We start from the raw sequence: 25,371 nt of genomic DNA, 5'->3' as shown, positions 1-25,371 counted from the left end.
AGATTTGCGTTCGGTACTTTGATAATCTGATATATGGGTGGACCGGTGCTTGGGTACTGTCCTTAGTTGGACAAGCATCCCACTTATGATTAACCTCTATTGCAAGCATCCGCAACTACAACAAAAGTATTAAGGTAAGCCTAACCATAGCATGAAACATATGGATCCAAATCAGCCCCTTACGAAGCAACGCATAAACTAGAGTTTAAGCTTCTATCACTCTAGCAACCCATCATCTACTTATTACTCCCCAATGCCTTCCTCTAGGCCCAAACAATGGTGAAGTGTTATGTAGTCGACGTTCACATAACACCACTAGAGGGATGACAATATACATCTCATCAAAATATCGAACGAAGACCAAATTCACATGACTACTAATAGCAAGACTTCTCCCATGTCCACAGGAACAAACATAACTACTCACAAAGCATATTCATGTTCATAATCATAGGGGTATTAATATGCATATAGGATCTGAACATATGATCTTCCACCAAATAAACCAACTAGCATAAACTACAAGGAGTAATTAACACTACTAGAAACCTACTAGCACCAATCCCGGACTTGGAGACAAGAATTAGATACAAGAGATGAACTAGGGTTTTGAGAGGAGATGGTGCTGATGAAGATGTTGATGGAGATTGCCCTCTCCCAATGAGAGGAGCGTTTGTGATGACGATGGCGATGATTTCCCCCTCCCGGAGGGAAGTTTCCCCGGCAGAACAGCTCCGCCAGAGCCCTAGATTGGTTCCGCCAAGGGTCCGCCTCATGGCGGCGGAGTTTCGTCCGAGAAGATGGCTTCTGATTTTTCCCATCGAAAGACTTCATATAGCGTAAGATGGCCACCGGAGGGCCACCAGCGGGCCCATGAGGTAGGGGGCGTGCCCAGTGGGTAGGGCGCGCCCCCACCCTCGTGGGCAGGGTGTGGCCCCCCTGGTGAACTTCTTCCGCTGAGTATTTTTTATATATTCTAAAAACGTCTTCCGTGAAGTTTTAGGACTGTTGGAGCTGTGCAGAATAGGTCTCTAACATTTGCTGCTTTTCCAACCCAGAATCCCAGCTGCCGACATTCTCCCTCTTTATGGAAACCTTGTAAAATAAGAGAGAATAGGCATAAGTATTGTGACATAATGTGTAATAACAGCCCATAATGCAATAAATATCGATATAAAAGCATGATGCAAAATGGACGTATCAACTCCCCCAAGCTTAGACCTCACTTGTCCTCAAGCGAAAGCCGAAATCGAAAAATATGTCCACATGTTTAGAGATAGAGGTGTCGATAAAAATAAAATACGGTCATGAGGGCATCATGATCATTCTTAGAACAACAACTTATATAATTCTTGTCATATAATTTCTCATTCTAGAGTAATTATTTCAATAACAATTTCAAGTATGAATCATAAACTTCATTAACAACTAACAAACTATAATCTCTGTCATTGGAGCAATTGCAATTTATCATAACAGAGGAAAGATTCAATGCATAAGAGCTTTTCAGCAAGTCCACATACTCAACTATCATATAGTCTTTCACAATTGTTGACACTCACGCAATGGGTATGGAGTTTTAGTCGGACACAGAGAAAGATAGGGGCTTATAGTTTTGCCTCCCAACGTTTTACCTTAATGGTAATGTCAACACTAATACTTCATGAAAACTCACATCCAATTAGCCATATATACCAGGATCTTTCCAACATACTGTGCTTGTCAAAGGATAAAATGTAAAAAGGAAAGGTGAAGATCACCATGACTCTTATGCAGTGTAGGAGATAAAAGTAAAAGATAGGCCCTTCGCAGAGGGAAGCAGAGGTTGTCATGCGCTTTTATGGTTGGATGCACAAAATCTTAATGCGAAAGAACGTCACTTTATATTGCCACTTGTGATATGGACATTTATTACGTAGTCTGTCGCTTTTATTTCTTCCATATCACACGATCGTATAAAGCTTATTTCTCCCATACTAATAAGTCATACATATTTAGAGAGCAATTTTTATTGCTTTGCACCAATGACAACTTACTTGGAGGATCTTATTCAATCCATAGGTAGGTATGGTGGACTCTTATGGCAAAACTGGTTTAAGGGTATTTGGAAGCACAAGTAGTATCTCTACTTGGTGCGATGAATTTGGCTAGCATGAGAGGGAAAGGCAAGCTCAACCATGTTGGATGATCCATGACAATATAATTTATCCCAGATGTAAGAAAACATAACCCATTACGTTGTCTTCCTTGTCCAACGTCCACTTTTTAGCATGTCATATTTTAATGAGTGCTCCCAATCATAAAAGATGTCCAGGATAGTATATCTATATGTAAAGACCTCTCTTTCTTTATTACTTCCTATTAATTGCAACGATGACCAAAACTATGTTTGTCAACTCTCAACAACTTTTATTCATCATATTTTTCTATGTGAGCTCATTACTCTCCATGAGATCCATATGATCTCTTTGTTTCTTTTTATTTCTTTATCTTTTTCTTTTATTCACTTAGGATCATGGCAAAAGAATCAAGCCCTTGACTTAACACTAATCTTTATTATATAGCTCACGGACTCAATTACATAGATGAATTATAAAGCAAAACTCACAACTAGATCATACTAAGAACTTTTATTCTACTAGATCAAGATATTACCAAAAGGATCGAACTAAGAAAAATGGTAAAGGTAAAAGTGATGGTGATACGATACCAGGGCACTCCCCCAAACTTGGCAGTTGCCAAGGGGAGTGCCCATACCAGATACTCAATTCTTCTTTGTTGGTGGAGACGGTGGTGATTTTGTTGATGGCGTAGGCTTGTCGTCCTTCTTCCAAGGCATAGGCTCACCATCATAGAAGGATGACAGAGTCTCCTGAAACCTCAAATCTGCAGCCAAACTCATCCTCTTGAATCTATATTCATACTCATAGTTTTGATTTTGCAGGTCATAGATCTGGGCTTGGAGGTGCTCGTTTTTCTCATGAAGCTTGAAGATGGCCTCCCCAATGTCCTTGACGTCTAGCTTGTGGTTGTTGGTGAACTCCGTGATCATAATGTGATTGGAATCGAGTCCATGCTCCACCATCTCCTGACACTTGAAAACTTCTTGCTCCAATGCCTCGAGCCTTGCCTCCGTGCTTCTGGTCTTCCTTGGTCCCTCAGCATCGCGGATGTGCAACAACCCCTCACTCATCTCAATGGTTTGAGGGTGTTGCAGTTCCGCGAGGTAGGGGTTGATGACCTTCTCGAAGAACTGGTCCTTGGGGGCGCTTGAAGATGACATGATGACCAAGATCTGTCAGAAAAACAGCTCAAAACAAAAACAGGAGATTTTTGCGTGATACGAGAGTCAAAACCTCCGGGAGATTATATAATGAATTTTTACCGACCAAAATACGTCTATCTGACAACGCTTCTACCAAACTTGGACCTCCCTTGCACATCCGCATTTACGCCGTTGCCCAGTTCCATCAGCCCCGACCCCAAGACACCATCAGCCTCGCCGCCTGCAACCCCTCCTCCACCTCTTCACTCGCCGTCCTTGGAGGCGGAGCTCCCGACTCCGATGGCTAACTTCCATTTGGATCCCCTGCTATATGTGCCTGCTGGTCACCACATCATCGATGGTGGGGAAGATCGTCTACCGCGAACCGTTGTGACGCCACATATCCCAATTGTGCGCCGCCATGAGGAGTTCATGCTTGCGGAGGTAATGCCTATTCCTCAGCCAGATGAGATTGGTGCTGCTAGAGAAGAAGTAGTGCAGTGGTTGCAAGGGCATGGTGTTCATGTTAGGTCAGCTCAGCCTTGGATCCGTTCTGTTGGGCTCTTTGAGCTTTGGGACGCCGCCATCAGATTTTCTTTGCTGCAACTCCCGCCTCAGCCGCTGGGGAATGACCGATTTGTTCGATTTATGAAGCATGACGAGGGTGAAACTTTTCGTGGAGTTCAGGGTTTTCGTCAGGGTCTTCTTATGTTTCTTGGAATTCCGTTGGACCTTCGCAACACCGAATGCATCAGGGCAGCTGTGAATACTTTTGGCAAGTTCCACCACTGGGTCAGTGAGGACCCATATATGGTTCGCTCTTTGGTATTTGCTTCATTCCCAGAGGATATCCTTGTGCCACGTGATGTGGTTTTCATGGATTATGCGGCTTATGGTGGTGCTCGGGTTTCTTGGACTGCGCCTCTATACATTTTGGGAGCAAACTTTGCTGAGCAGATGCCCCAGGATGAAGATTGGATGCCCCTCAATGGCAATCCGCATCCAGTTCCCGGTGTTCCTTTCCCCGATCTGCCTCCGTTTAATCTTCCTGCCTACCCCGCCTTGGGGTGGAATGCAGTCCCTCCGCCGCCGCCAGAGCCTGTGATCAATGAGGTGGCTGGTGACAATTGGGGGAATTGGAATGACAATGTGGAACCTGAACCTGTACAAGATCAAGAATCAATGGTGGTGGATCTCTCCGCCCAGCCAAGCTCTGCTGCTGACCAAGATCCTCCCTTTATCGTGGTGGAGGAGGATCTGTCCGAAGCACCTGTGTTGCCTTTGGTCAATGAAGATGCAGCTAATAATTGGGCCATTGTTGTCTATCAACCTCCTGCTGTCAGGGAGGAGATTGTTCTGCCTGCGATTCCTTTCGGGCCTCCTTTGCCCCCGGATATGATTTGGAGGAGACCTTTTGAGAGCCTTCTGCAAGCTCCAGTAGCTTTCTCTGTTCCCAGGCCAGTTCTGCTGCAACCTATGTCGCCGGTTGTTCTATCTAAGAGGAGTTGGGATTTGTCTTTCAGCGATTCAGACCTGCCATGACTTACCTGGAGGGAAGAGGAGCCAGCTAGGCCTGTTGCCAGGGCGCTTTTTTCTGATCTTGTTGATGTGCTGCCTGTGCAGGTTTCCCCCCTCCTCTGTGGTTAAAGTTCGCAGGCCGCGGAAAACTTTGGCGCCAACTCCAATTGTAGACACCGCAGTTAGACGCTGCACCAGAAGCTCGGCCCAGCGTGATGGATTCAAGCCCACCTTCCAGGAGCTCACACTGCAACCCAAGAGAAAGAAGCCCAAGGCCAAGCCTTTCACGGCCCAGATGCATGATGAGCCTGCTTCTGAAGGAATTCCTCCTGCAACCCCTGTCAGTCGACTCCAAGAAGTTGGGCGTGAGCTTGAAATCGATACCGCTCTGCTCTTTGTGGATGCACTTATGGTGGACCCACCTGCTGCTGCTTCGCCTAAACATGATGATTAGAGTGTCTTTGACATGTTGGGTTTCGCAAGCCCTTAACTTTGCGTTATCTTTCTTTTTAGGCAGTACTCTTCTTCAGAAACTTTGGTGTGTGTTAATGTTGGGTTCAACTAGACTGTTCTCTTTTGGACATGTGGTATTATGTGCCATGTGGTTTCTGGACTTTATCTTATGTTATAATGAGTAATATCTGTAGAAACTGGAATGTTCTTTGTTGGAATGTAAGAGGCCTAAATTCTGAAGCTAGGCAGAGGGTTGTTAGGCAGAAAATTGAGGAAAGCCAATGTTCAATAGCTTGTCTGCAAGAAACAAAATTCTTTTCTTTTGACTCTAGGCCAATCAAATCTTTCTGCCCTAAAAGATTTGACTCTTTTGTCTGTTCTCCTTCAGTTAGAGCTTCTGGAGGAATTATTATTGTCTGGAATTCTTCTGTTTTCAGTGGCACTGTAATTGAAGTGCAGCAGTTTGCTGTGGTTGTTCAGTTTACTTCCAGGCAGAATAATGATTCTTGGACTCTTGTTGCTGTTTATGGCCCTTGTCAGGGTGAAGCCAGGGACAACTTTGTTAACTGGTTATACAACCTAGCTATACCTCTCAATGAGCACTGGTTGTTACTTGGCGATTTTAACTTCCTTCGGTCTGTGGATAATAGAAACTTACCTGGTGGGGACATAAATGATATGTTCATTTTCAATGAGATTATTGGTCACCTGGGCCTCCTTGAACTTCCAATCAAAGGCAGATCCTACACATGGTCCAGTATGCAAGATACCCCACTTCTTGAGCAGCTGGACTGGTTCTTTACTTCTGTGGATTGGATTTCTGATTACCCCATGACTGAAGTTCTGCCCTTGGCTAGGACTGCCTCGGATCATGTGCCTTGTTTAGTCTCCATCAAGACTTCCATTCCAAAATCAAATCTCTTTAGGTTTGAAAACTATTGGTTTGAACTTGAGGGTTTCATGGACTGTGTTGAATATTCTTGGAAGCAGCCCTCTCAGAAAACGCACATAACTGCTAAAATTGCAGACAAATTTAAGTGTTTGAGAATGTGCCTTAAGAGGTGGCAAATGAATGTTTCCAAATTGAGGTTATTGATCAGCAAATGCAATCATGTCATTTTCCTTCTGGATGAATTGGAGGAGTGGAGGCCTCTTTTTATTCAGGAGAACGACTTCAGAAGAATTGTTAAAACCCATTTGGAAAAACTTCTGCACTTGCAGTTTATGTATTGGAAGAAGAGATGCACTATCCGGTACTTTAAGGTGGGGGGAGAAAATACCAAATTTTTCCATGCTATGGCCACTGAGAGGCATAGAAGGAACTCTATAGCTAGTTTAAGACTACCTGATGGATCTGTAGTCTCTGATCACTCCCAAATGGCTGGAATTATCTGGAGTTGCTTTAAGAATAGAATGGGCACCTCTAGAGGGATTGTGATGGGTTTTGATTTGTCCTCACTTATCTCACCTGTGTCTGGCCTTGAGGTGCTCACTAGGCCTTTTGAGAAGGAGGAAATGGACAATGTGGTCAAGCATATGCCTGTGGATAAAGCACCTGGTCCTGATGGATTCAATGGCCTGTTTTTTAAGAAATGCTGGCACCTAATCTCTAAGGAATTTTATGAGCTAGCACATGCTTTTTATGAAGGAACTGCTGTCTTGGAAAATATCAACAGTTCTTTTATTACTCTTGTGCCCAAAAAACTTTCACCTGAGGAAGTGGGAGACTACAGGCCTATCTCTCTCACTAGTATGGGGCTTAAATTTCTGTCCAAAATGGCTGCAAATAGATTCCAAGCAGTGATTATGCAGTGCATTCACAAGAACCAATATGGTTTCATTAAGACCAGAACAATCCAGGATTGTCTGGGTTGGACTTTTGAATATCTGCACCAATGTCACCAGTCAAAGAGACCTATAGTAATCCTCAAGTTGGATTTTGAAAAGTCTTTTGACTCTATTGAGCATGAAGCTATCTTTCAAATTCTAAGGTGTAAGGGCTTTAATGATAAGTGGATTCTCCGGATGAAGCAGCTCCTTGCCACTGGTACTTCTTCTGTTTTTCTCAATGAGGTCCCTGGGAGAAAGTTTGTTTGTAAGAAAGGAGTTAGACAGGGTGACCCTGTATCTCCCCTGCTCTTTGTCATAGCTGCTGATCTGCTCCAAACAGTGATTAATGATATGTCCAGGAAAGGATTGTTCAACTACCTATACCTTGCCATGATTCAGACTACCCTGTGATTCAGTATGCTGATGAAACTTTGATCATCCTCCCTGCAGACAGGGTTCAGCTTCTGGCTCTGAAGGATATGTTAACGGTGTTCTCTCAGTCCACTGGTCTGGATGTCAACTATCATAAGTCATTCATTATTCCAATCAATGTTGACTCTACTGTAATGGAGGATTTGGCTACTGCTTTTGGCTGCAAAATTGGTAAAATACCATTTACATATCTGGGACTACCTGTGGGGAGCACAAGGCCCAAAATGGTTGACTTCATGCCACTGGTTGACTGTATGGAGAGAAGAATGACTGCCAGTTCTTCTTTCCTTAACCAAGGTGAAAGGCTGCAGTTCCTTAACTCAGCTCTATCCTCAATGCCAATATTCTTTTTGTGTAGTCTGGCTCTCCCAGCTGGTATTCTCAAGCAGTTGGAACGAATCCAAAGGCAGTGCTTGTGGAGAAAGCATAGAGATGAGCCAGCACCATCTCTTGCTGCTTGGGAACTCATATGTAGGCCAAAAAACAAAGGAGGTCTTGGTATTCTTAATCTGGGGGTTCAGAATGTGGCTCTTCTTCTCAAGCATGCCAGTAACTTCCTGAACAAACGAGATATTCCTTGGGTATCCCTAGTTTGGGATTCATATTATTTTGAAAGAATGCCCCAGGGAACAAATGATTGTGGCTCCTTCTGGTGGAGGGATATCTGTAAAGTTATGCAGCAATTTAGGGACTGCTCCTGGGTGCAGATCAATAAAGGGGACACTGCACTCTTTTGGTCGGATAATTGGAACCTTGGCTCTGTAACATCTAGTCTGCAGACAAGATTCCCAAGGCTTTTCTCTTTTGCCAAGGACCCCTGGGTCTCAGTTAAGGAAATTTTCAATACCCAGGATATGCACCAACTTTTCCACCTTCCCTTATCTGCTCAGGCTTTTGATGAGTTAAACCTGATAAAGGATTTGATGGATTCACACAGCAGAGACCCTGGTTCGAAGGATCTTTGGTTCTGGCAGGGCTCTTCCAAGTTTTTCAAGCCCAAGATGTTTTACTCCCACACCTTTGCGTCTGAGTCCTTCAATCCTTTGCTCTGTTGGATTTGGAAATCCTCATGTACTCTCAAGATCAAGGTCTTTGCTTGGATGCTTATTATGGACAGGTTGAACACCAAAGATATGGTTGAGAGAAGGCACTGGCACATGGAAGATGGAGTTCACTATAGGCTCCGCCCCTTGCAGGCTAGAGAAACTAGGGCTCACTTATTCTTCAACTGCAATTTCAGTGTAAGGGTTTGGAATTATCTGCAGATTGATTGGTCTGCTGGCACATCCATGATTGAGCTGGTTACTCAGGCAAGGAGAAGTTTTGATAGGCCTTTCTTCTCTGAAATGGTATTCATTGCTTGCTGGAATATTTGGATCATCAGAAATGCCAAAGTATTCAGAAATGAGAGGGATAGTTTCAATAAATGGAGGTTTGCTTTTAGGCATGATATTAGCCTCATGCAGCACAGAATCAAATCTGCTTACAAGGATGACCTGCTCAAGTGGATCTCTTTCCTCCCCCCTTAAGCTAGTTTTGTAAGACTCTCTTTTGTACCTTGTACTCTGGTTACTCCTTGTAATCAACTTGTTGTATCTGTTTTTATTTCAATAAAGTTTTGATCTGCTGTGGGGGTTTTTCCCCACAGTTCACAGTCAAAAAATACATGTCGTGTAAGAAAACGGAGTCCGGAAAGCGCACGAGGTGCTCACGAGGTAGGGGCACGCCCAGGGGGGTAGGGCGCACCCTCCACCCTCGTGGAGGCCTCGTGTCCTTCCCGGACTGCTACTTATTTTTCTATTTTTCTAAATATTCCAAAACGGAGAAATATTGCCTTAAAAACTGTTTTGGAGTCGGTTTACTTACCGTACCACATACCTAATCCTTTTCAGAGTCTGAAACGTTCCGAATAGTGTCCCTTATGTATTCCTCCGGGGTTATGGTTTCAATAACATTAGTTTCAATATTTATGGGATTACCTGAGATATAATGTTTGATTCTTTGACCGTTCACCACCTTCGGATTTGTGCCTTCGAAGTTGTTGATTTTTATGGCACCGGAACGATAGACCTCCTCGATAACGTAAGGACCTTCCCATTTAGAGAGAAGTTTTCCTGCAAAAAATCTTAAACGAGAGTTGTATAGCAATACATAATCACCTACATTAAACTCACGCTTTTGTATTCTTTTGTCATGCCATGTTTTAACTTTTTCTTTAAACAACTTGGCATTTTCATAGGCTTGGGTTCTCCATTCATCAAGTGAGCTAATATCAAATAACCTCTTCTCACCGGCAAGTTTAAAATCATAATTGAGTTCTTTAATAGCCCAATATGCCTTATGTTCTAGTTCAAGAGGTAAGTGACATGCTTTTCCATAAACCATTTTATACGGAGACATACCCATAGGATTTTTATATGCAGTTCTATAGGCCCATAATGCATCATCAAGTTTCTTTGACCAATTCTTTCTAGATCTATTAACAGTCTTTTGCAAAATTAATTTGAGTTCTCTTTTACTCAATTCTACTTGACCACTAGACTGAGGGTGATAAGGAGATGCAATTCTATGATTAACATCATACTTAGCAAGCATTTTACGGAAAGCACCATGAATAAAGTGTGAACCACCATCAGTCATTAAATATCTAGGGACTCCAAACCTTCGAAAAATAACTTCTTTAAGCATTTTAATAGAAGTGTTATGATCAGCACTACTAGTTGGAATAGCTTCTACCCACTTAGTAACATAATCAACAGCAACTAAAATATGTGTATATCCGTTAGAGGAAGGCAAAGGTCCCATATAATCAAAGCCCCAAACATCAAATGGTTCAATAACGAGTGAATAGTTCATAGGCATTTCTTGACGTCTACTAACATTACCAATTCTTTGACATTCATCACAAGATAAAACAAACTTACGGGCATCCTTGAAGAGAGTAGGTTAATAAAAACCAGATTGCAATACCTTATGTGCAGTCCTATATCCAGCATGGTGTCCTCCATAAGCTTCAGAGTGATACTTGCGTAGGATCTGTTCCTGTTCATGCTCAGGTACACAACGTCTAATAACACCATCTACTCCTTCTTTATAAAGATGTGGGTCATCCCAAAAGTAATTCCTCAAATCATAGAAGAACTTTTTCTTTTGTTGGTATGTGAAACTAGGTGGTATGAATTTAGCAACAATATAATTAGCATAATCAGCATACCATGGAGCAGTATGAGAAGCATTTATGACATTTAATTGCTCATCAGGAAAGCTATCATCAATAGGTAGTGGGTCATCAAGCACATTTTCTAACCTAGACAAGTTGTCTGCAACGGGGTTCTCAGCTCCCTTCCTATCAACAATATGTCTAGGTTTAGCAAGAGAACCCATCTAATAAGTCTAGGTTTAGCATCTTTCTTTTCCATGAGATATTTAATAGCAGCATGATCAGTGTGAATAGTTACTTTAGAATCAACAATATAGGGTCTAAACTTATCACAAGCAAATACAACTGCTAAGAATTCTTTTTTAGTAGTAGCATAATTTCTTTGAGCATTGTCTAGGGTTTTACTAGCATATTGAATACCATTTAATTTCTTATCAACTCTTTGCCCTAGAACAGCACCTACAGCATAATCACTAGCATCACACATAATTTCAAAGGGTAAATTCCAATCAGGTGGCTGAACAATAGGTGCAGAGATCAATGCTTTCTTAAGTATTTCAAATGCTTCTACACAATCATCATCAAAAACAAATGGTATATCTTTTTGTAATAAATTAGTCAGAGGCCGAGAAATTTTTGAGAAGTCCTTAATTAACCTCCTATAAAATCTGGCGTGACCAAGGAAACTTCTTATACCTTTGATGTCCTTGGGACATGGCATATTTTCAATAGCATCAACCTTGGCTTTATCAACTTCAATACCTCTTTCAGAAACTTTATGCCCCAGGACAATACCTTCATTAACCATAAAGTGGCACTTTTCCCAATTCAAGACAAGATTAGTTTCTTCACATCTCTGCAAAACTCGATCAAGGTTGCTCAAGCAATCATCAAAAGAAGATCCATAGACGGAGAAATCATCCATGAAAACCTCACAAATATTTTCACAAAAGTCAGAGAATATATCCATCATGCATCTTTGAAAGGTAGCAGGTGCATTACTTAAACCAAAAGGCATACGTCTATAAGCAAAAGTACCAAAAGGGCAAGTAAAAGTAGTCTTCGATTGATCTTTGGCTGACACAGGTATTTGAGAGAAACCAGAATAACCATCTAGAAAGCAAAAATGTGTATGTTTGGATAGTCTTTCTAGCATTTGATCGATAAAAGGTAAGGGGTAATGATCCTTTTTAGTGGCCTTATTTAATTTGCAGAAATCAATTACCATCCTATAACCTGTAATAATTCTTTGAGGAATCAATTCATCTTTATCATTAGGAACGACAGTAATACCTCCCTTCTTAGGGACACAATGGATAGGGCTTACCCACTGACTATCAGCAACGGGATAGATAATACCTGCCTCAAGGAGCTTTAGTATTTCCTTTCTTACCACTTCTTTCATTTTAGGATTCACCCGTCGTTGATGATCACGAACTGGTTTAGCAACTTCTTCCAAATTTATTTTATGTTGACATAGAGTGGGACTAATGCCCTTAAGATCATCAAGAGTATATCCAATAGCAGCACGGTGCTTCTTCAGAGTTTTCAATAATCTCTCTTCCTCATGCTCTGAAAGGTTAGCACTAATAATAACAGGATATATCCTTTTCCCATCAAGATAAGCATATTTAAGAGTATCAGGCAACAGTTTAAGCTCAAACACGGGATCACCCTTGGGTGGAGGAGGATCCCCTAGGATTTCAACAGGTAAATTGTTTTCCAGAATAGGTTCCTGTTTAAAGAATACTTCATCTATTTTCCTTCTTTCATTATAAACATATCATTTTCATGGTCTAGCAAATAATGTTCTAAAGGATCACTAGGAGGTACGGCAATAGAAGCAAGACCAATAATTTCATCCTTACTAGGTAATTCTTCTTCACGGTGTTGTCTACTAAATTTAGAGAAATTAAATTCATGAGACATATCATCTAAACTGATAGTAACAACATCCCTTTTGCAATCTATGGTAGCATTAACAGTGTTCAGGAAGGGTCTACCAAATATAATGGGACAAAAGCTATCTTGTGGGGAACCAAGAACAAGAAAATCAGCACGATATTTAGTTTTCCCACACAAGACTTCAACATCTCTAACAATTCCGATTGGTGAAATAGTATCTTTATTGGCAAGTTTAATTGTGACATTAATATCTTGTAACTCAATAGGTGCAATATCATGCATAATTTCTCTATAAAGGCTAATAGGTATTGCACTAGCACTGGCACCCATATCACATAAGCCATGATAACTATGATCTCCTATTTTAACAGAAATAACAGGCATGCCTATCACAGGTCCAGGTTTATCTTCAACACACGGTTTAGCAATTCTAGCAGTTTCATCACAGAAATAAATAACATGCCCATCAATATTATCAGACAAGAGATCTTTAACAATAGCAATATTAGGTTCAACATTAACTTGCTCAGGAGATGTATATGTTCTAATATTGCTTTTACGAACCACAGTTGAAGCTTTAGCATGATCCTTTATCCTAACAGGGAAAGGTGGTTTCTAAACATAAGAAGTAGGAACAATAGGATCATTATAAGTGATAGTCTTTTATTCAACTTTAATAGGTGCAGCTACTTTTACTTCTATGGGAGGATGATATTTAAACCACTTCTCCTTGGGGAGATCAACATAAGTAGCAAAAGATTCACAGAAAGAAGCTACTATTTCAGAGTCAAGTCCATATTTAGTGCTAAATTTATGAAAAACATCGGTATCCATAAAAGATTTAGCACAATCAAGCTTAGGTGTCATACCTGACTCCTTACCTTCGTTGAGGTCCAAATCTTCAGAGTTGCGTTTAATTCTTTCCAATAAATCCCATTTGAATTCAATAGTCTTCATCATAAAAGAGCCAGCATAAGAAGTATCAAGCATGGTGCGATTGCTATCAGAAAGCTGAGCATAATTTTTTTGAATAATCATCTCTCTTGAGATCTCATGATTGGGGCATGAATATAACATTGATTTAAGCCTCCCCCAAGCTTGAGCGATGCTTTCTCCTTTGCGAGGCCAAAAATTATATATATAATTGCGATCACAATGAACAAGATGCATAGGATAAAACTTCTGATGAAATTCCAATTTCAATCATTTGTAATTCCAAGACCCCATATCATCACATAGCCTATACCATGTCGATGCATCTCCCTTCAAAGATAAAGGGAAGACCTTCTTCTTAACAACATCTCTGGGTACACCTGCAAGCTTAAATAATCCACAAACTTCATCCACATATATTAGATGATCATCAGGATGCTTTGTTCCATCTCCTACAAAAGGATTAGCTAGATGTTTTTCTACCATACCCGAAGTAATTTCAAAGCAAACATTTTCATTTTCAGTAGGTTGAGGAGCAACTCTTTGCTCTACTGGTCGGGGTGAAGATACCCCAAACAAGCCCCTCAGAGGATTACTTTCCATAGTAACAAGTGACAGTAAATTTCAGCACACTATATAAATTTTTCCTTACCAAATTCCACCTACCAAAGGCGCTTCACTCCCCGGCAACGGTGCCAGAAAAGAGTCTTGATGACCCACAAGTGTAGGGGATCTATCGTAGTCCTTTCGATAAGTAAGAGTGTGGAACCCAACGAGGAGCAGAAGGAAATGATAAGCGGTTTCCAGCAAGGTATTCTCTACAAGTACTGAAATAAGTGGTAACAGATAGTTTTGTGATAGGATAATTTGTAACGAGCAACAAATAACAAAAGTAAATAAAGTGCAGAAAGGTGGCCCAATCCTTTTTGTAGCAAAGGACAAGCCTGGACAAACTCTTATATAGAGAAAAGCGCTCCCGAGGACACATGGGAATATCGTCAAGCTAGTTTTCATCACGTTCATAAGATTTGCGTTCGGCACTTTGATAATCTGATATGTGGGTGGACCGGTGCTTGGGTACTGTCCTTACTTGGACAAGCATCCCACTTATGATTAACCTCTATTGCAATCATCCGCAACTACAACAAAAGTATTAAGGTAAACCTAACCATAGCATGAAACATGTGGATCCAAATCAGCCCCTTACGAAGCAACACATAAACTAGAGTTTAAGCTTCTGTCACACTAGAAACCCATCATCTAATTATTACTCCCCAATGCCTTCCTCTAGGCCCAAACAATGGTGAAGTGTTATGTAGTCGATGTTCACATAACACCACTAGAGGGATGACAACATACATCTCATCAAAATATCGAACGAAGACCAAATTCACATGACTACTAATAGCAAGACTTCTCCCATGTCCTCAGGAACAAACGTAACTACTCACAAAGCATATTCATGTTCATAATCAGAGGGGTATTAATATGCATATAGGATCTGAACATATGAACTTCCACCAAATAAACCAACTAGCATCAACTACAAGGAGTAATTAACACTACTAGCAACCTACTAGCACCAATCCCGGACTTGGAGACAAGAATTAGATACAAGAGATGAACTACGGTTTTGAGAGGAGATGGTGCTGATGAAGATGTTGATGGAGATTGCGCTCTCCCGATGAGAGGAGCATTGGTGATGACGATGGCGATGATTTCCCCCTCCCAGAGGGAAGTTTCCCTGGCAGAACAGCTCCGCCAGAGCCCTAGATTGGTTCCGCCAAGGTTCCGCGTCGTGGCGGCGGAGTTTCGTCCGAGAAGATGGCTTCTGATTTTTTTCCCATCGAAAGACTTCATATAGCAGAAGATGGCCACCGGAGGGCCACTAGGGGGCCCACGAGGTAGGGGGGAGTGCCCAGGGGGGTAGGGCACGCCCCCACCCTCGTGGGCAGGGTGTGGCCGCCTGGTGAACTTCTTCCACTGAGTATTTTTTTATATATTCTGAAAACGTCTTCCGTGAAGTTTCAAGACTTTTGGAGCTGTGCAGAATAGGTCTCTAATATTTGCTCCTTTTCCAGCCCAGAATCCCAGCTGCCGGCATTCTCCCTCTTTATGGAAACCTTGTAAAATAAGAGAGAATAGGCATAAGTATTGTGACATAATGCATAGTAACAGCCCATAATGCAATAAATATCGATATAAAAGCATGATGCAAAATGGACGTATCAACAACTCAACTGCTAATACTTGAGAATATTCTTTGGCTCCCATTGTGTCGAATCAATAAATTTGGGTTGAATACTCTACCCTCGAAAACTGTTGTGATCCCCTATACTTGTTGGTTATCAAGACTATTTTCTGGCGCCGTTGCCTGGGAGCATAGCTCTATTCTTTGAGTCACTTGGGATTTATATCTGCTGGTCACTATGAAGAACTTGAAAGATCAAAGAAACAAGATTTTTCCCTCAACTACGAGGGGGCGGGGGTAAGGAACTGCCATCTAGCTTTGCACTGGATTCACCTTCTGTTTTGACTAAACTTGCGACACCTACACCTGCTATTTATTCTGGTATGTCGCATGTTATTGATGATGCCACTTCTGCTTTGCATGATACTTATGATGAAACTACTTCTATGCTTGATAATACTATGCCACTAGGTGAATTTCTTGATGAACAACTTGCTAGGGTTAGAGAGAATGAAATTATTGAAACTGATAATATTGATGAAAGTGATGATGAAGATTCCCCCCTAGATATGAATTGCCTGTTGTCCTGAGGGTTATGTAATGGATGAATAAACTGCTAGAAACTTCTTAGCTTGCAATGATAGATCCGATCTTAAGAAATTATTAGCTAAGCTTAAAGAAAAGTCTTTGAATGCTAGAATGAAATATGACCCTGCTTTTGCTACTTCACCTATATTTATTACTGATAAGGATTATGATCTCTCTGTTGATCCTGAGTTAATTACTTTGGTTGAATCTGATCCTTTTTATGGATATGAATCTAAAACTGTTGTGGCACATCTTACTAAATTAAATAATATAGCCACCCTGTTCACTCATGATGAGAAAACTCGTTATTACTTTATCCTTAAGTTGTTTCCGTTCTCATTAAAGGGTGATGCTAAAACATGGTTTAATTCTCTTGATCCTGGTTGTGTGCGTAGTCCCCAGGATATGATTTATTACTTCTCTGCTAAATATTTCCCCGCTCATAAGAAACAAGCTGCCTTATGGGAAATACATAATTTTGTGCAAATTGAAGAAGAGAGTTTCCCACAAGCTTGGGGGAGGCTTCTTCGATTACTTAATGCTTTGCCTGATCATCCTCTCAAGAAGAATGAAATACTTGATATCTTTTATAATGGACTAACCGATGCTTCCAGAGACTACCTGGATAGTTGTGCTGGTTGTGTTTTCAGGGAAAGAACTGTTGATCAAGCAGAATTGCTATTGAATAATATGTTGAGTAATGAAAATGATTGGACACTTCCTAAACCAACTCCTAAGCCAACTCCAAAGAAAAGGGGTATTCTATTTCTCAGTCCTGAAGATATGCAAGAGGCAAAGAAATCTATGAAAGAAAAAGGTATTAAAGCTGAAGATGTTAAGAATTTACCACCTATTGAAGAAATACATGGTCTTGATAACCCGACACAGGTAGTAAAGGTAAATTCTCTCTATAGGTTTGATGAAGGTGATATTCCTTGTTATAAGTCTGCTAGCCAATGCTTAGATGAGTTTGATAATTTTATTGTTAAACAAGAAAACTTCAATGCTTATGTTGGTAGACAATTGAAACGCAATGCTGATATGCTTGAACACTTGAGTGATTATATGTCTAGAGTTAAAGGTGAACTTAAACTTATTATTAAACATGCTTCTATGGTTACCACTCAAGTAGAACAAGTACTTAAGGCTCAGAATGATTTCTCAATGAATTAAATAATAAGAAAAATGATAATGCTGTTAGAGTTATGACTAGAGGGGGTAAAATGACTCAGGAACCTTTGTATCCCGAGGGCCATCCCAAGAGAATTGAGCAAGATTCTCAGAGAACTAATGTTGATGCACCTAGTTCTTATAAGAAGAAGAAAAAGAAAAATGATAGGACTTTGCATGCTTCTAGTGAACCTGTTGTTGACACAGCTGAGAATCCCAATGATATTTCTATTTTTGATGCTGAAACACAATCTGGTAATGAACATGAACCTAGTGACAACGTCAATGATGATGTTCATGTTGATGCTCAACCTAGCAATGACAATGATGTAGAAATTGAACCTGTTGTTGATCTTGATAACCCACAATCAAAGAATCAACATTATGATAAGAGAGACTTCGTTGCTAGGAAGCATGGTAAGGAAAGAGAACCATGGGTTCAGAAACCCATGCCTTTTCCTCCTAAACCATCCAAGAAAAATGATGATGAGGATTTTGAGAGCTTTGCTGAAATGATTAGACCTATATTTTTGCGTATGCATTTGACTGATATGCTTAAAATGAATCATTATGCTAAATAGATGAAGGATATTGTTACTAATAAAAGAAAGATACCAAAATTTGAAATTTCCACCATGCTTGCTAATTACACTTTTAAGGGTGGAATACCAAAGAAACTTGGAGATCCAGGAGTACCAACTATACCATGCTCTATTAAAAGAAACTATGTTAAAACTGCTTTATGTGATCTTGGAGCCGGTGTTAGTGTTATGCCTCTCTCTTTATATCGTAGACTTGATTTGAATAAGTTCACACCTACTGAAATATCTTTGTAAATGGCCGATAAATCAACTGCTATACGTGTCGGTATTTGTGAGGATGTGCCTGTTGTGGTGGCAAACGTTACTATTTTAACGGACTTTGTTATTCTTGATATTCCTGAGGACGATAGTATGTCGATTATCCTTGGTAGACCCTTTCTGAATACTGCAGGGGCTATTATTGATTCCAACAAAGGCAATGTCACTTTTCATGTTAATGGTAATGAGCATACGGTACACTTTCCGAGGAAACAACCTCAAGTCCACAGTATCAATTCTATTGAAAAAATTCCAACGATTATAATTGGAGGTTTTGAATTTCCTCTTCCTACTGTCAAGAAGAAATATGATATTATTATTGTTGGGGACATGCATATCCCCATTGAGGTAACCTAGTGTTATTTGAAATTTCTCCGGTTTCATGCGATTCGGAATGAGTTTGTTAACTTGATCAACCTTGTTAGTGGATTCCTTTTGATGAGCATGAGATGGATGAAGTTAGAAAGCACAACTTTCTATACCCTCTTTTTACTTTCTGTTATTTATATTAAATAAAGCAAAAATAGTATTTTCTATCTATTTTCTGAATTATCCTTGCAATAAAAAATACCCCAAAAATAAAAGTTCTCCAAATGCCCTGAAAATGAAATATGATTTTTCCAAAATATTTAAGAATTATTGGCACTGAGAACACACCAGGGGGACCCACCATGTGGCCACGAGGGTGTAGGGTGCGCCCTACCCCCATGGGCGCGCCCCTGCCTCATGGACCCCATGTGGGTCCCCTCCACTTATTCTTGCACCCACACACTTCGTCTTGCTCCAGGAAAAATCACCCACTAGCTCAAACACGAGGTCTAGCTCATCTTGCTACCATTTTCGATCTCCTTGCTCAAAGCTCCATTCACAAAACTGCTTTGGGGGATTGTTCTTCGGTATGTGACTCCTCCGATGGTCCAATTAGTTTTTGTTCTAGTGCTTTATTCATTGCAAATTTTGGCTGCTTAGGTGACCCTGTTCTTGAGCTTGCATGTCAAATTTATGTGGTCAAAAGTAGTTTTAATGCATGATATGGCCTCTAGACACTTGTATGAGTAGTTGCTATCAATCTTGTTGACTTTGGTTCACTTTTATTTTGCGTTACTAAAAATTTCAGAAATTTTTCAAAGGAAGAAGTATGTTTAGGAAAATGTACCAAGGTGGTTCCTCAAGGAAGCAAGGATCAAGGCCCGTGATACGTGAGCCAGACCATGAACTACCAAGAGAAGCTCAAGTGCGGCCTTGTGATTGGCCATCAGAAAATTTCGTGGTCAAGGCAGGAATTAAAGAGGAATTTGAAGCATATGTGTGTAACGCTGATCTTGAGGGCTTCGTGGCAGATAAGTCCCCTCAGTACTACTACCTAACTGATTCCTTTGTGAGAAGATTTAAATTTACGTCATCACGCAATTCTCAAACTGTCCTGTTTGATCTTTATGATAAATCTTATACCATGGACTTAGAAGATTTTAATACTGCTTGTAAACTCCCGCAGTGGAGTAGTGCTAGTGAGCCTCGCAAATCTGAATATAAAGACTTTCTTGCTAGTATAACTGTGGGGGAATCTAGGGAAATCACACAAGCTACCATAGGGAGCATTCATTTTCCTGCCATACATTATTCTGCTCTCTTCATAGGTAGATGCATTAACGGTAAGGAAGAGGCATGTCACATGTGTGTTCCTGATCTTAGTGTTCTCAAGAGTGCTGTATTAGGAGATAGACAATATAACTTGGGGGCCACTGTTGCACGTAGGTTGCATAACTATAGTATTAATGGAGATTTCTTCGGTGGAATTTATGCAACCCGTTTAGCTAACTTTCTTGGTATATAAAAGCACAAGTGCTCCCTGGGTGATTTTGGTAATTAATGTCAACATATCTCTTGTTGGACTAATGCTTCTACCTAGTATGTTCAGATAAGTTTAACAATGGAGTGGCATGGACTAGAGGATGTGGAACCCCTTCAAGATGCTGAGGACAAAGGATTGGCTCAAGCTCAAAGCTCGGGACTCTATATTTTCTATTTTACTGATCCAAGATCACATTGAGTCCATAGGAAAGCCAATACTATTAAGAGGGGATGAGGTGTTGCTTAATGGCTTGCTTGCTCAAAGTGCTTAGTGATATGCTCCAAAGCCCTCAACCACTTTCTCACATCCACATATGTCCCAAACCAAAAAAGTCAAACTCAGCCCCATCGAATCTTTCTATCCAGCGCCACTGAGTTCTCTTGACACAACCACTGCCACAAACCCTAATCAATTCGGTCTTACCGATAGGGATCTCGGTATCACCGAGACAGGATTGCAAACTCTCTGTTGCCTATTGCAATAATTTCTGTCTCACCAAAATATGCAATCGGTCCCACCGAGATTGCAATGCAAACTCTCTGTTTACTTTTCGTAACGTTTCGGTCCAACCGAGATGAGCGAATCGGTACCACCGAGTTTGCCTGACCAACTCTCTGGTTAGTCTATTACCAAAATCAGTCTCACCGAGTTTGTGTAATTGGTCTCACCGAGATTACGTTATGCCCTAACCCTAACGAAATCGGTCCCACCGAGTTGACATGTCGGTCCCACCGAAAACCCTAACGGTCACATTATGAACCAAATCGGTCCGACCGAGTTCTCTGAATCGGTCCCATCGAGTTTGGTAAATTGTGTGTAATGGTTAGATTTTGTGTGGAGACTATATATACCCCTCCACCCACTCTTCATTCGTGGAGAGAGCCATTAGAACATGCCTACACTTCCAACATACATTTTCTGAGAGAAACCACCTACACTTGTGTTGAGGTCAAGATATTCCATTCCAACAACATAAATCTTGATCTCTAGCCTTCCCCAAGTTGCTTTCCACTCAAATCTTCTTTCCACCAAATCAAATCCTATGAGAGAGAGTTGAGTGTTGGGGAGACTATCATTTGAAGCACAAGAGTAAGGAGTTCATCATCAACACACCATTTGTTACCTCTTGGAGAGTGGTGTCTCCTAGATTGGTTAGGTGTCACTTGGGGAGCCTCCGTCAAGTTTGTGGAGTTGAACCAAGGAGTTTGTAAGGGCAAGGATGTCGCCTACTTCATGAAGATCTACTCGAGTGAGGCAAGTCCTTCATGGGCGACGACCATGGTGGGATAGACAAGGTTGCTTCTTCGTGGACCCTTCGTGGGTGGAGCCCTCCGTGGAATCGCGCAACTGTTACCCTTCGTGGGTTAAAGTCTCCATCAACATGGATGTACGATAGCACCACCTATCGGAACCACGGATAAAAATCTTCGTGTCTCCAAATTGCGTTTGCACACTCCAATCCCATCCCTTTATATTCTTGCAACTTGCATGGTTTACTTTCTGCTGCTCATATACTCTTGTCACGCTTGCTTGATATGTATTGTGAATGTTTAAACTTGTGCCAAAACTCCACTTCAACTTAAAGAAATTAAAAACTACAACTTTTCTTGCATAGAGTCTATTCACCCCCCTCTAGACACCACTTCTCGATCCTTTCAATTGGTATCAAAGCTTTGGTCGCCATTGCTTTGGTTTAATCACCATTGGAGGAAGATGGATGAGTGTATGTTGGGGAGTCTTAGACGTAGAGTGCCTATTCTTGATGGAGAGTTCTTTGATGAATGGAAAAGTGAGATGCTTGAGATTTTCAATGAATATCATTTGAACAAGTACATTACTACCCCTTGCGCACCTCATGTTGATCCTTTGAATCCTACCCTTGATGAGTCTATTGACATGATCCGCAACCTTAGAATTGTTAATCCTATCACTAGAGGCTTGCCTAGAAACTTGATTGGATGTTTGCCTACTCTTGATTCTGCCTACACTATATGGAGATTTCTTGAGGAAAGATTTCCAAACTATTCCTTGCAAAATTTAGATGAAATTCTTCATAAGTCTATTGCCTTGAGTAAGATGAATTCTAGTGATCCTAAGTTTGGTGATTGTCTATTTGAGCTTACCAATCTCATGCGTGCCAAAGGATATGTTGGAATCATTAGCAATATCATATCCGAAGCTATTAGAATTCATAAAGATGACTACTATGATGATCATTTATCTAATGAATTACCCTCTCTAGGAATTGATCAAATACAAGACGATGTTGAACATGGATACTATGACGAGGATGATGATAGTGACTATGATCTTGACGATGCGATGAGAAACTTTGGTCTTATGGCTAATCTTCGCGGCTACATGGCTGGAGGAAAGGAATGGGTCCTTGATAGTGGATGTACTGATCATATGACCGGAGACAAGGATATGTTTTGTGAGCTTGCTAAAAATGACGGCCCTCAAAAGTATGTCACTTTTGGTGATAACTCAAAGGGTAAGGTGGTTGGCCTCTGTAAGGTGGCCATCTCACATGATAGCTCCATACAAAACGTCATGCTCGTTGAATCTCTTGGGTACAATTTACTTTCAGTATCTAGACTTACTGATTTCAGTTTCAGTGTCCTATTTACTGAAGTAGATTGCCAAGTGTTTCGAAGAGACAATCATAAAATTGTCTTTACCGGTATACGTAGAGGTGATCTTTAAATTGTTGATTTCACTAAAAAGGCTCAACCTAGAACTTGCTTAATTGCTAAATCTTCTAAAGGCTGGTTGTGGCATAGAAGGCTAGGTCATGTGGGCATGTGAAATCTTGATAAGCTTATTAAAGGTGATCATATCCTTGGAGTAAAAGATGTTATATTTGACAAGGATAGACTTTGTAGTGCTTGTCAAGCAGGAAAACAAGTTGGAGGGAGTCACCCCATGAAGAACATCATGACCACGAGAAGACCGCTCGAGCTACTTCACATGGATCTCTTTGGTCCCAAAGCCTACAAGAGTCTCAGTGGTAACTCATTTGGTCTAGTCATAGTCGATGTTTTTTCAAGATTTACGTGGGTGTTCTTTCTAGATGATAAATCGCAGGTCCAAAAGATCTTCAAAAACTTCGCTAGGGAGGCGCAAAATAAATTTGAAGTGAAGATCAAGAATGTTCGGAGCGACAATGGAACGGAGTTCAAGAACGCAAATGTGGATACCTTTCTTGACGAAGAGGGGATTTCACACAAGTTCTCGGCCACGTACACACCTCAACAAAATGGAGTTGTTGAGAGGAAGAACCGGACTCTTATTGATTTGGCAAGAATGATGCTTGATGAGTACATGACTCCAAAACACTTTTGGGCAGAAGCGGTTGAGACAGCTTGTCATGCAACAAATCGCTTGTATCTTCACAGGCTACTCGGCAAGACGGCATACGAGCTCCTCACCGGTAACAAACTCCAAGTTGGATACTTTCGAGTATTCGGCTCAAAGTGCTACATTCTTGATAAGCATCATCGTTCTAAATTTGCTCCTAAATCTCATGAAGGTTTCCTACCTGGTTATGGCTCAAACTCTCACACTTACCGTGTCTACAACAATTTCACCCGAAATGTCGAAGAGACGGTAGACATGAAGTTTGATGAATCTAACGGCTCGCAAGTAGAGCAATTGCCAATTGATGTAGGAGACAAAGACCCTTCGGAAGCAAATACAAGACTTGTCTATTCGCAAGATTCGCCCAACGGAGGTGAAGGAGAGTACCTCGTCTGTCCAAGTGTAAGCTTCCACCTCACGACAAGGTGAACCAAGAGTTGATACGGAAGCATCCACAAGTGGGACACACCAAGACGAAGAAAATGAGGAAGTACACCAAAATTAACATCAACAACCTCCTTCTACACCACGACAAGAGAACGACAACATCAACAATGAAGATGGCCAAGAAGAAGAACAAGATGAAGAGGATGTTCCACCGCGAGCCAAGCAAAAGCTCCCACGAGTTCGAGAAAGAGTCGCCAAAGACCATCCCATCGAGAAAATCTACAATGATATCCAAACCGGGAGAATCACTCGCTCTAAAACTCGTTTGGCTAACATTTGTGAACATTATTCATTCATCTCTAGCATTGAACCTATGAAGGTTGAAGAAGCATTGGAAGATCCATATTGGATAAACGCCATGCATGAAGAGCTACACAACTTTGAGAGAAATCAAGTGTGGACATTGGTTGAGAAGCCCGACAACAACCACAACATCATCGGTACCAAATGGGTGTTTCGCAACAAGAAAGATGAAGATGGACAAGTAGTTCGCAACAAAGCACGTCTCGTCGCCCAAGGCTACACTCAAGTCGAGGGTATGGACTATGGTGAGACATATGCCCCCGTTGCTAGACTTGAGTCCATTCGCATCTTACTTGCTTATGCTAATCACCATGCTATCACCTTGTACCAAATGTACATTAAAAGTGCTTTTCTAAATGGTGAAATAGAGGAGGCAGTTTATGTTAAGCAACCTCCCGGCTTTGTCAATCCTAAGAAACCTAATTATGTTTACAAACTTCACAAAGCTCTTTATGGTCTTAAACAAGCTCCTAGAGCGTGGTATAAATGCTTTACCAAGTTCCTTATTGAAAAAGGCTTTGAAATTGGAAAAATAGATTCTACTCTTTTTACTAAAAGGGTTAATGGAGAACTATTTGTGTGCCAAATTTATGTTGATGATATTATATTTGGTTCGACTAACCCTCATTTTAGTGAGAAGTTTGGAAAGCTAATGTCGGAAAAGTTTGAGATGTCTATGATGAGTGAACTCAAATTCTTTCTCGGTTTGCAAATCAAGCAAACTAAGGAAGGTACCTTTGTTTCTCAAACAAAGTACACCAATGACTTATTCAAGAAGTTCAATATGCAAGAATGCAAAGGTATGACTACACCCATGCCTACTAGTGGACATCTTGATTTGACCAAAGATGGTGAACCGGTTGATCAAAAGGTTTACCGCTCCATGATTGGTTTGTTGTTATATCTATGTGCCTCCCGTCCTGATATTATGCTAAGTGTGTGCATGTGTACACAATATCAAGTGGCCCCTAAAGAGTGTCATCTTAAGGCTGTGAAAAGGATATTGAGGTACTTAATACACACACAAAATTTTGGCATTTGGTATCCTAAGAGGTCTTCTTTCGATCTTGTTGGTTACTCCAATTCGGACTATGCCGGAGACAA

The sequence above is a fragment of the Triticum urartu genome, chromosome 1A (assembly GCF_056163025.1).
Source record: "Triticum urartu cultivar PI428250 chromosome 1A, HENAU_Tu73, whole genome shotgun sequence".
Classification (NCBI taxonomy): domain Eukaryota; kingdom Viridiplantae; phylum Streptophyta; class Magnoliopsida; order Poales; family Poaceae; genus Triticum; species Triticum urartu.
This window is presented reverse-complemented; position numbering follows the sequence as displayed.